Here is a 13,128-nt window from a genome sequence, read left to right as displayed (position 1 = left end):
TAAAGAGGATGCGCGTAATAGGTGAGAATCATGCCAATAATTTACTTTTTGATTGTTAGACAAGCCAAGAGGCTAGTTGATGATTAGCGAACGATTCGTCTTAATAAGGAGCGGTTAATCCCACGAGATTAATTCGCCATCGCGTCGTCTAGCCGTTTCTGTCCCGCGATTAATAAAGCGCTCGCGCGACGCGCTGAAAAAGTTCTCAAGGAAGTCAGCAGTCTCCCGAGCTACGCGTAGTAAGATTATTTCATTATCCTGCGAAGACCGTAATTAGTATCCACGATTAAGCGCAGAGCGTTCCGTCACAGTCTGAAAGAAGAAGGGGGAGAGTTCTCTAATGACGCCGAGAAACAGTGGAAGTTGTTGTTTCCGCAAAAGGGCACGCCATTGTCGTGGATTTATTAGCGTCATCGGAGAGACGTTCTCGGAAGTTTCTCGTCTCATTTTCGTCAATTAATCGCATTTCGTTAACGCCGTCGCTCGATAGCAATTATCGATTACTCCCGCGCGACCATGATATCCGCGAGAGGAAGACAACTCGCTCGTGCGAGCGTCGAAGTCTCCGGTGGATTAACGGGAATTTAAATTGCACGACGCACGGCCTGCTTGATTAATATTGCTTCGGTCGAATATACCGGAAAAAACAATAAATTGTGCACACGCCGAGCGTTCTACTCGGCTTGATGCTCCTCTCTCGATCGAGATTAACGATGGTTTAATGCTTAATTAGCGAAATATTCCTCGGGACAAAGCAGCGATCTTCGGATCTTCATCAAAGTTAAAGATGTAATCTTATATAACAACAATAGGTATCCGTCTTTCTCTCTTTTTTTCTTTTAATTAAAATTATCTCTTTTTTGATTAATTATATTATATTTACTTAAAAATTAAAAATTATAAATTTTTATATTATTTTTTCTCACTTTGTACGATAAATAATCGCAAGGAAGCATGAATAACATTTTTTTTGTATCGATACGAGGTCTCGTCGTGGTTTAGATATCGTGTTGCGAAACATGTAGCCGAACACTTTCACCCCAGGCCCAATAATGACTAAAAGTACCGTACACGAGCGCATACGAGCTCTTACGAAGTAGGTATCATGAAGATGGTATTCCCGTGAACTGATGATATTCCCGGATTCCCAGGACAGACATCCGCTTGTCTGGGCCTTGTCGGGACGTCTCGAGATCTCGAAGCTCCTCGACGCACGAGTAAATTTACATTTGTCTCCTGCCTCGTCGACAAATTACCGCGGTAACGTTGATGTTATTGACTCTTCGTCGTAAAAGACGATGTGTCTTGGGAAAGATAAGTATACTTAGATTTTAACGCAGTTACCATTTTTAATGAACAAAAAAATTAGTATATTTATATATATTTTTTTATCTCCTTTTTTATGATACTAGAACAACACACAAGTGCGCGAAATGCGCGCACTATTCTTCGATTTTATATAAAAAAAAATGATATTTTTATATAAAGATTGTTTCAACTTGATTAATATTTTTTGATAGAAATCAGCTGATTAAAACGTTAATTTGTTAATTAAATTTTAAAATAATAGTATGTAATAGAAATTATAAAATAATATGTTTTAAATAAAATGTTATAGTACATTAAACTCCATTAATATTTTTTGACAGAAATCAGCTGATAATTGTGCGCCGTATGGGGTCCGCGGTTTAAAAACATTAATTTTCAATATTTCAAAGCCAGACAAAAATTAATCTTGTATATATTTCAACTATACATTATATGCACATTATAATGGTACCATCAGCATATCAGCGTACAAACTTTTTGATCTAATATACGTAAAATAAATCCGCGCCGTATGGGATCCGCGGTTTAAAAATTTAAATTTTTAATTGTTTAGAGCGAGCCAAAAATTATTCTTTCATGTATTTTAACATTACATTGACTGCACATTATGATGGTACCATCAGCATACCAGCGTACAAACTTTTTGATCTAATATACGTAAAATGAATCCGCGCCGTATGGGATCCGCGGTTTAAAAATTTTAATTTTCAATTGTTTAAAGCGAGCCAAAAATTATTCTTTCATATATTTTAACATTACATTGACTGCACATTATGATGGTACCATCAGCATATCAGCGTACAAACTTTTTTATCTAATATACGTAAAATGAATCCGCGCAGTATGGGATACGCGGTTTAAAAATTAAAATTTTCATTTGTTTAAAGCGAGCCAAAAATTATTCTTTCATATATTTTAACATTACATTGACTGCACATTATGATGGTGCAATCAGCATACCAGCGTACAAACTTTTTGATCCAATATACGTAAAATGAATCCGCGCCGTATGGGATCCATGGTTTAAAAATTTTAATTTTCAATTGTTTAAAGCGAGCCAAAAATTAAACTTGAATATATTTCAACTGTACATTATATGCACTTTATGATGGTACCATCAGCATACCAGCGTACAAACTTTTTGATCTAATATACGTAAAATGAATCCGCGCCGTATGGGATCCGCGGTTAAAAAATTTTAATTTTCAATTGTTTAAAGCGAGCCAAAAATTCATCGATTATACATTTTAATAGTACATTGATTACAGAATCATTTGGTACCAAACAGACACCAGCGTACAAATTTTTTAACTTGATATACATAAAATAAGGATGCGTCGCACAGGGTCCGCGTCAAAAAAGTATCGATTTCTAATATTTTAAGACGAGCCAAAAATTCATCGATTATACATTTTAATAGTACATTGATTACAGAATCATTTGGTACCAAACAGACACCAGCGTACAAATTTTTTAACTTGATATACATTAAATAAGGATGCGTCGCATAGGGTCAGCGGTAAAAAAGTATAGATTTCTAATATTTTAAGACGAGCCAAAAATTCATCGATTATACATTTTAATAGTACATTGATTACATAATCATTTGGTACCATGCAGACACCAGCGTACAAATTTTTTAATACGATAAACAGAAAGTAAGTCTGCGTCGCACAGGGTCCGCGTCAAAAAAGTATTAATTTCTAATATTTTAAGACGAGCCAAAAATTCATCGATTATACATTTTAATAGTACATTGAATACAGAATCATGTGGTACCAAACAGATATCAGCGTACAAATTTTTTAACTTGATATACATAAAATAAGGTTGCGTCGCATAGGGTCAGCGGTAAAAAAGTATCGATTTCTAATAATTTAAGACGAGCCAAAAATTCATCGATTATACATTTTAATAGTACATTGATTACAGAATCTTTTGGTATCATGCAGACACCAGCGTACAAATTTTTTAATACGATAAACATAAAATAAGGATGCGTCGCACAGGGTCCGAGTCAAAAAAGTATTAATTTCTAATATTTTAAGACGAGCCAAAAATTCATCGATTATACATTTTAATAGTACATTGAATACAGAATCATTTGGTACCAAACAGACACCAGCGTACAAAGTTTTTAACACCATAAACATAAAATAAGGATGCGTCGCACAGGGTCCGCGTCGAAAAAGTATTAATTTCTAATATTTTAAGACGAGCCAAAAATTCATCGATTATACATTTTAGTAGTACATTGATTACAGAATCTTTTGGTACCATGCAGACACCAGCGTACAAATTTTTTAATACCATAAACATAAAATAAGCATGCGTCGCACAGGATCAGCGGTAAAAAGTATCAATTTCTAATATTTTAAGACGAGCCAAAAATTCATCGATTATTCATTTTAGTAGTACATTGATAACAGAATCTTTTGGTACCATGCAGACACCAGCGTACAAATTTTTTAATACCATAAACATTAAATAAGCATGCGTCGCACAGGATCAGCGGTAAAAAGTATCGATTTCCAATATTTTAAGACGAGCCAAAAATTCATCGATTATACATTTTAATAGTACATTGAATACAGAATCATTTGGTACCAAACAGACACCAGCGTACAAATTTTTTAACTTGATATACATAAAATAAGGTTGCGTCGCATAGGGTCAGCGGTAAAAAAGTATCGATTTCTAATAATTTAAGACGAGCCAAAAATTCATCGATTATACATTTTAATAGTACATTGATTACAGAATCTTTTGGTACCATGCAGACACCAGCGTACAAATTTTTTAATACCATAAACATAAAATAAGCATGCGTCGCACAGGATCAGCGGTAAAAAGTATCGATTTCCAATATTTTAAGACGAGCCAAAAATTTATCGATTATACATTTTAATAGTACATTGATTACAGAATCATTTGGTACCAAACAGACACCAGCGTACAAATTTTTTAACTTGATATACATAAAATAAGGATGCGTCGCACAGGGTCCGCGTCAAATAAGTATCGATTTCTAATATATTAAGACGAGCCAAAAATTCATCGATTATACATTTTAATAGTACATTGATTACAGAATCTTTTGGTACCATGCAGACACCAGCGTACAAATTTTTTAATACGATAAACATAAAATAAAGATGCGTCGCACAGGGTCCGCGTCAAAAAAGTAATAATTTCTAATATTTTAAGACGAGCCAAAAATTCATCGATTATACATTTTAATAGTACATTGAATACAGAATCATTTGGTACCAAACAGAAACCAGCGTACAAATTTTTTAACTTGATATACATAAAATAAGGATGCGTCACACAGGGTCCGCGTCAAAATAGTATCGATTTCTAATATTTTAAGACGAGCCAAAAATTCATCGATTATTCATTTTAGTAGTACATTGATTACAGAATCGTTTGGTACCAAACAGACACCAGCGTACAAATTTTTTAACTTGATATACATAAAATAAGGTTGCGTCGCACAGGATCAGCGGTAAAAAGTATCGATTTCCAATATTTTAAGACGAGCCAAAAATTCATCGATTATACATTTTAGTAGTACATTGATTACAGAATCTTTTGGTAGCATGCAGACACCAGCATACAAATTTTTTAATACCATAAACATAAAATAAGGATGCGTCGCACAGGGTCCGCGTCAAAAAAGTATTAATTTCTTATATTTTAAGACGAGCCAAAAATTCATCGATTATGCATTTTAGTAGTACATTGATTACAGAATCTTTTGGTACCATGCAGACACCAGCGTACAAATTTTTTAATACCATAAACATTAAATAAGCATTCGTCGCACAGGATCAGCGGTAAAAAAGTATCGATTTCCAATATTTTAAGAAGAGCCAAAAATTCATCGATTATACATTTTAATAGTACATTGAATACAGAATCATTTGGTACCAAACAGACACCAGCGTACAAATTTTTTAACTTGATATACATAAAATAAGGATGCGTCGCACAGGGTCCGCGTCAAAAAAGAATCGATTTCTAATATTTTAAGACGAGCCAAAAATTCATCGATTATACATTTTAGTAGTACATTGATTACAGAATCTTTTGGTACCATGCAGACCCCAGCGTACAAATTTTTTAATACGATAAATATAAAATGAGGATGCGTCGCACAGGGTCCGCGTCAAAAAAGTATCAATTTCTAATATTTTAAGACGAGCCAAAAATTCATCGATTATACATTTTAATAGTACATTGATTACAGAATTATTTGGTACCAAGCAGACACCAGCGTACACATATTTTAATATGATAAACATAAAATAAGGATGCGTCGTACAGGGTCAGCGGTAAAAAAGTATCGATTTCTTATATTTTAAGACGAGCCAAAAATTCATCGATTATACATTTTAAAAGTACATTGATTACAGAATCTTTTGGTACCAAGCAGACAACAGCGTACAAATTTTTTCATTTGCTATACATAAAATAAGGATGCGTCGCATAGGGTCAGCGGTAAAAAAGTATCGATTTCTAATATTTTAAGACGAGCCAAAAATTCATCGATTATACATTTTAATATTACATTGATTACAGAATCTTTTGGTACCAAGCAGACAACAGCGTACAAACTTTTACATTTGCTATACATAAAATAAGGATGCGTCGCATAGGGTCAGCGGTAAAAAAGTATCGATTTCTAATATTTTAAGAAGAGCCAAAAATTCATCGATTATACATTTTAGTAGTACATTGATTACAGAATCTTTTGGTACCAAGCAGACACCAGCGTACACATTTTTTAATATGATAAACATAAAATAAGGATGCGTCGCATAGGGTCAGCGGTAAAAAAGTATCGATTTCTAATATTTTAAGACGAGCCAAAAATTCATCGATTATACATTTTAAAAGTACATTGATTACAGAATCTTTTGGTACCAAACAGACACCAGCGTACAAATTTTTTAACTTGATATACATAAAATAAGGTTGCGTCGCTTAGGGTCAGCGGTAAAAAAGTATCGATTTCTAATATTTTAAGACGAGCCAAAAATTCATCGATTATACATTTTAATATCACATTGATTACAGAATCTTTTGGTACCATGCAGACACCAGCATACACATTTTTTAATATGATAAACATAAAATAAGAATGCGTCGCATAGGGTCAGCGGTAAAAAAGTATCGATTTCTAATATTTTAAGACGAGCCAAAAATTCATCGATTATACATTTTAAAAGTACATTGAATACAGAATCTTTTGGTACCAAGCAGACAACAGCGTACAAACTTTTTCATTTGCTATACATAAAATAAGGATGCGTCGCATAGGGTCAGCGGTAAAAAAGTATCGATTTCTAATATTTTAAGACGAGCCAAAAATTCATCGATTATACATTTTAAAAGTACATTGATTACAGAATTTTTTGGTACCAAGCAGACAACAGCGTACAAACTTTTTCATTTGCTATACATAAAATAAGGATGCGTCGCACAAGGTCCGCGTCAAAAAAGTATCAATTTCTAATACTTAAAGACGAGCCAAAAATTCATCGATTATACATTTTAATAGTACATTGATTACAGATACTTTTGGTACCATGCAGACCCCAGCGTACAAATTTTTTAATAAGATAAATATAAAATAAGGATGCGTCGCACAGGGTCCGCGTCAAAAAAGTATCAACTTCTAATATTTTAGGAAGAGCCAAAAATTCATCGATTATACATTTTAGTAGTACATTGATTACAGAATCTTTTGGTACCAAGCAGACACCAGCGTACACATTTTTTAATATGATAAACATAAAATAAGGATGCGTCCCACAGGGTCAGCGGTAAAAAAGTATCGATTTCTAATATTTTAAGACGAGCCAAAAATTCATCGATTATACATTTTAGTAGTACATTGATTACAGAATCTTTTGGTACCATGTAGACACCAGCGTACACATTTTTTAATATGGTAAACATAAAATAAGTATGCGTCGCATAGGGTCAGCGGTAAAAAAGTATCGATTTCTAATATTTTAAGACGAGCCAAAAATTCATCGATTATACATTTTAAAAGTACATTGATTACAGAATCTTTTGGTACCAAGCAGACAACAGCGTACAAACTTTTTCATTTGCTATACATAAAATAAGGATGCGTCGCATAGGGTCAGCGGTAAAAAAGTATCGATTTCTAATATTTTAAGACGAGCCAAAAATTCATCGATTATACATTTTAGTAGTACATTGATTACAGAATCTTTTGGTACCATGCAGACCCCAGCGTACAAATTTTTTAATACGATAAATATAAAATGAGGATGCGTCCCACAGGGTCCGCGTCAAAAAAGTAAAAATTTCTAATATTTTAAGAAGAGCCAAAAATTCATCGATTATACATTTTAGTAGTACTTTGATTACAGAATCTTTTGGTACCATGCAGAACCCAGCGTACAAATTTTTTAATACGATAAATATAAAATGAGGATGCGTCGCACAGGGTCCGCGTCAAAAAAGTATGAATTTCTAATATTTTAAGAAGAGCCAAAAATTCATCGATTACACATTTTAGTAGTACATTGATTACAGAATCTTTTGGTACCATGCAGACCCCAGCGTACAAATTTTTTAATACGATAAATATAAAATGAGGATACGTCGCACAGGGTCCGCGTCAAAAAAGTATCAATTTCTAATATTTTAAGACGAGCCAAAAATTCATCGATTATACATTTTAAAAGTACATTGATTACAGAATCTTTTGGTACCAAGGAGACAACAGCGTACAAACTTTTTCATTTGCTATACATACAATAACGATGCGTCGCACAGGGTCCGCGTCAAAAAAGTAAAAATTTCTAATATTTTAAGAAGAGCCAAAAATTCATCGATTATACATTTTAGTAGTACATTGATTACAGAATCTTTTGGTACCATGCAGACCCCAGCGTACAAATTTTTTTATACGATAAATATAAAATGAGGATGCGTCGCACAGGGTCCGCGTCAAAAAAATATCAATTTCTAATATTTTAAGACGAGCCAAAAATTCATCGATTATACATTTTAATAGTACATTGATTACAGAATTATTTGGTACCAAGCAGACACCAGCGTACACATATTTTAATATGATAAACATAAAATAAGGATGCGTCGTACAGGGTCAGCGGTAAAAAAGTATCGATTTCTAATATTTTAAGACGAGCCAAAAATTCATCGATTATACATTTTAAAAGTACATTGATTACAGAATCTTTTGGTACCAAGCAGACAACAGCGTACAAATTTTTTCATTTGCTATACATAAAATAAGGATGCGTCGCATAGGGTCAGCGGTAAAAAAGTATCGATTTCTAATATTTTAAGACGAGCCAAAAATTCATCGATTATACATTTTAATATTACATTGATTACAGAATCTTTTGGTACCAAACAGACAACAGCGTACAAACTTTTTCATTTGCTATACATAAAATAAGGATGCGTCGCATAGGGTCAGCGGTAAAAAAGTATCGATTTCTAATATTTTAAGACGAGCCAAAAATTCATCGATTATACATTTTAAAAGTACATTGATTACAGAATCTTTTGGTACCATGCAGACACCAGCGTACAAATTTTTTAATAGGATAAATATAAAATGAGAATGCGTCGCACAGGTTTCGCGTCAAAAAGGTATCAATTTCTAATATTTTAAGACGAGCCAAAAATTCATCGATTATACATTTTAAAAGTACATTGATTACAGAATGTTTTGGTACCAAGCAGACAACAGCGTACAAACTTTTTCATTTGCTATACATAAAATAAGGATGCGTCGCATAGGGTAGCGGTAAAAAAGTATCGATTTCTAATATTTTAAGACGAGCCAAAAATTCATCGATTATACATTTTAAAAGTACATTGATTACAGAACCTTTTGGTACCAAGCAGACAACAGCGTACAAACTTTTTCATTTGCTATACATAAAATAAGGATGCGTCGCACAAGGTCCGCGTCAAAAAAGTATCAATTTCTAATACTTAAAGACGAGCCAAAAATTCATCTATTATACATTTTAGTAGTACATTGATTACAGAATCTTTTGGTACCATGCAGACACCAGCGTACACATTTTTTAATATGGTAAACATAAAATAAGGATGCGTCGCATAGGGTCAGCGGTAAAAAAGTATCGATTTCTAATATTTTAAGACGAGCCAAAAATTCATCGATTATACATTTTAAAAGTACATTGATTACAGAATCTTTTGGTACCATGCAGACCCCAGCGTACAAATTTTTTAATACGATAAATATAAAATGAGGATGCGTCGCACAGGGTCCGCGTCAAAAAAGTATCAATTTCTAATATTTTAAGACGAGCCAAAAATTCATCGATTATACATTTTAAAAGTACATTGATTACAGAAACTTTTGGTACCAAGCAGACAACAGCGTACAAATTTTTTCATTTGCAATACATAAAATAAGGATGCGTCGCATATGGTCAGCGGTAAAAAAGTATCGATTTCTAATATTTTAAGACGAGCCAAAAATTCATCGATTATACATTTTAAAAGTACATTGATTACAGAATCTTTTGGTACCAAGCAGACAACAGGGTACAAACTTTTTCATTTGCTATACATAAAATAAGGATGCGTCGCACAGGGTCCGCGTAAAAAAGTAAAAATTTCTAATATTTTAAGAAGAGCCAAAAATTCATCGATTATACATTTTAGTAGTACATTGATTACAGAATCTTTTGGTACCATGCAGACCCCAGCGTACAAATTTTTTAATACGATAAATATAAAATGAGGATGCGTCGCACAGGGTCCGCGTCAAAAAAGTATCAATTTCTAATATTTTAAGACGAGCCAAAAATTCATCGATTATACATTTTAATAGTACATTAATTACAGAATTATTTGGTACCAAGCAGACACCAGCGTACACATATTTTAATATGATAAACATAAAATAAGGATGCGTCGTACAGGGTCAGCGGTAAAAAAGTATCGATTTCTAATATTTTAAGACGAGCCAAAAATTCATCGATTATACATTTTAAAAGTACATTGATTACAGAATCTTTTGGTACCAAGCAGACAACAGCGTACAAATTTTTTCATTTGCTATACATAAAATAAGGATGCGTCGCATAGGGTCAGCGGTAAAAAAGTATCGATTTCTAATATTTTAAGACGAGCCAAAAATTCATCGATTATACATTTTAATATTACATTGATTACAGAATCTTTTGGTACCAAGCAGACAACAGCGTACAAACTTTTACATTTGCTATACATAAAATAAGGATGCGTCGCATAGGGTCAGCGGTAAAAAAGTATCGATTTCTAATATTTTAAGACGAGCCAAAAATTCATCGATTATACATTTTAAAAGTACATTGATTACAGAATTTTTTGGTACCAAGCAGACAACAGCGTACAAACTTTTTCATTTGCTATACATAAAATAAGGATGCGTCGCATAGGGTAGCGGTAAAAAAGTATCGATTTCTAATATTTTAAGACGAGCCAAAAATTCATCGATTATACATTTTAATATTACATTGATTACAGAATCTTTTGGTACCATGCAGACACCAGCGTACACATTTTTTAATATGATAAACATAAAATAAAGATGCGTCGCATAGGGTCAGCGGTAAAAAAGTATCGATTTCTAATATTTTAAGACGAGCCAAAAATTCATCGATTATACATTTTAAAAGTACATTGATTACAGAATCTTTTGGTACCAAGCAGACAACAGCGTACAAACTTTTTCATTTGCTATACATAAAATAAGGATGCGTCGCATAGGGTCAGCGGTAAAAAAGTATCGATTTCTAATATTTTAAGACGAGCCAAAAATTCATCGATTATACATTTTAAAAGTACATTGAATACAGAATCTTTTGGTACCAAGCAGACAACAGCGTACAAACTTTTTCATTTGCTATACATAAAATAAGGATGCGTCGCATAGGGTCAGCGGTAAAAAAGTATCGATTTCTAATATTTTAAGACGAGCCAAAAATTCATCGATTATACATTTTAAAAGTACATTGATTACAGAATTTTTTGGTACCAAGCAGACAACAGCGTACAAACTTTTTCATTTGCTATACATAAAATAAGGATGCGTCGCATAGGGTAGCGGTAAAAAAGTATCGATTTCTAATATTTTAAGACGAGCCAAAAATTCATCGATTATACATTTTAATATTACATTGATTACAGAATCTTTTGGTACCATGCAGACACCAGCGTACACATTTTTTAATATGATAAACATAAAATAAAGATGCGTCGCATAGGGTCAGCGGTAAAAAAGTATCGATTTCTAATATTTTAAGACGAGCCAAAAATTCATCGATTATACATTTTAAAAGTACAATGATTACAGAACCTTTTGGTACCAAGCAGACAACAGCGTACAAACTTTTTCATTTGCTATACATAAAATAAGGATGCGTCGCACAAGGTCCGCGTCAAAAAAGTATCAATTTCTAATACTTAAAGACGAGCCAAAAATTCATCGATTATACATTTTAGTAGTACATTGATTACAGAATCTTTTGGTACCATGCAGACCCCAGCGTACAAATTTTTTAATACGATAAATATAAAATGAGGATGCGTCCCACAGGGTCCGCGTCAAAAAAGTAAAAATTTCTAATATTTTAAGAAGAGCCAAAAATTCATCGATTATACATTTTAGTAGTACTTTGATTACAGAATCTTTTGGTACCATGCAGAACCCTGCGTACAAATTTTTTAATACGATAAATATAAAATGAGGATGCGTCGCACAGGGTCCGCGTCAAAAAAGTATGAATTTCTAATATTTTAAGAAGAGCCAAAAATTCATCGATTACACATTTTAGTAGTACATTGATTACAGAATCTTTTGGTACCATGCAGACCCCAGCGTACAAATTTTTTAATACGATAAATATAAAATGAGGATACGTCGCACAGGGTCCGCGTCAAAAAAGTATCAATTTCTAATATTTTAAGACGAGCCAAAAATTCATCGATTATACATTTTTAAAGTACATTGATTACAGAATCTTTTGGTACCAAGGAGACAACAGCGTACAAATTTTTTCATTTGCTATACATACAATAAGGATGCGTCGCACAGGGTCCGCGTCAAAAAAGTAAAAATTTCTAATATTTTAAGAAGAGCCAAAAATTCATCGATTATACATTTTAGTAGTACATTGATTACAGAATCTTTTGGTACCATGCAGACCCCAGCGTACAAATTTTTTAATACGATAAATATAAAATGAGGATGCGTCGCACAGGGTCCGCGTCAAAAAAGTATGAATTTCTAATATTTTAAGAAGAGCCAAAAATTCATCGATTACACATTTTAGTAGTACATTGATTACAGAATCTTTTGGTACCATGCAGACCCCAGCGTACAAATTTTTTAATACGATAAATATAAAATGAGGATACGTCGCACAGGGTCCGCGTCAAAAAAGTATCAATTTCTAATATTTTAAGACGAGCCAAAAATTCATCGATTATACATTTTAAAAGTACATTGATTACAGAATCTTTTGGTACCAAGGAGACAACAGCGTACAAATTTTTTCATTTGCTATACATAAAATAAGGATGCGTCGCATAGGGTTAGCGGTAAAAAAGTATCGATTTCTAATATTTTAAGACGAGCCAAAAATTCATCGATTATACATTTTAAAAGTTCATTGATTACAGAATCTTTTGGTACCAAGCAGACAACAGCGTACAAACTTTTTCATTTGCTATACATACAATAAGGATGCGTCGCACAGGGTC

This window comes from Prenolepis imparis, unplaced genomic scaffold (genome assembly GCF_030444845.1).
Source record: "Prenolepis imparis isolate NDT839.2.m4 unplaced genomic scaffold, iyPreImpa1.0 SCAF_3, whole genome shotgun sequence".
Classification (NCBI taxonomy): domain Eukaryota; kingdom Metazoa; phylum Arthropoda; class Insecta; order Hymenoptera; family Formicidae; genus Prenolepis; species Prenolepis imparis.
Note: the sequence above shows the minus strand (reverse complement) of the source record.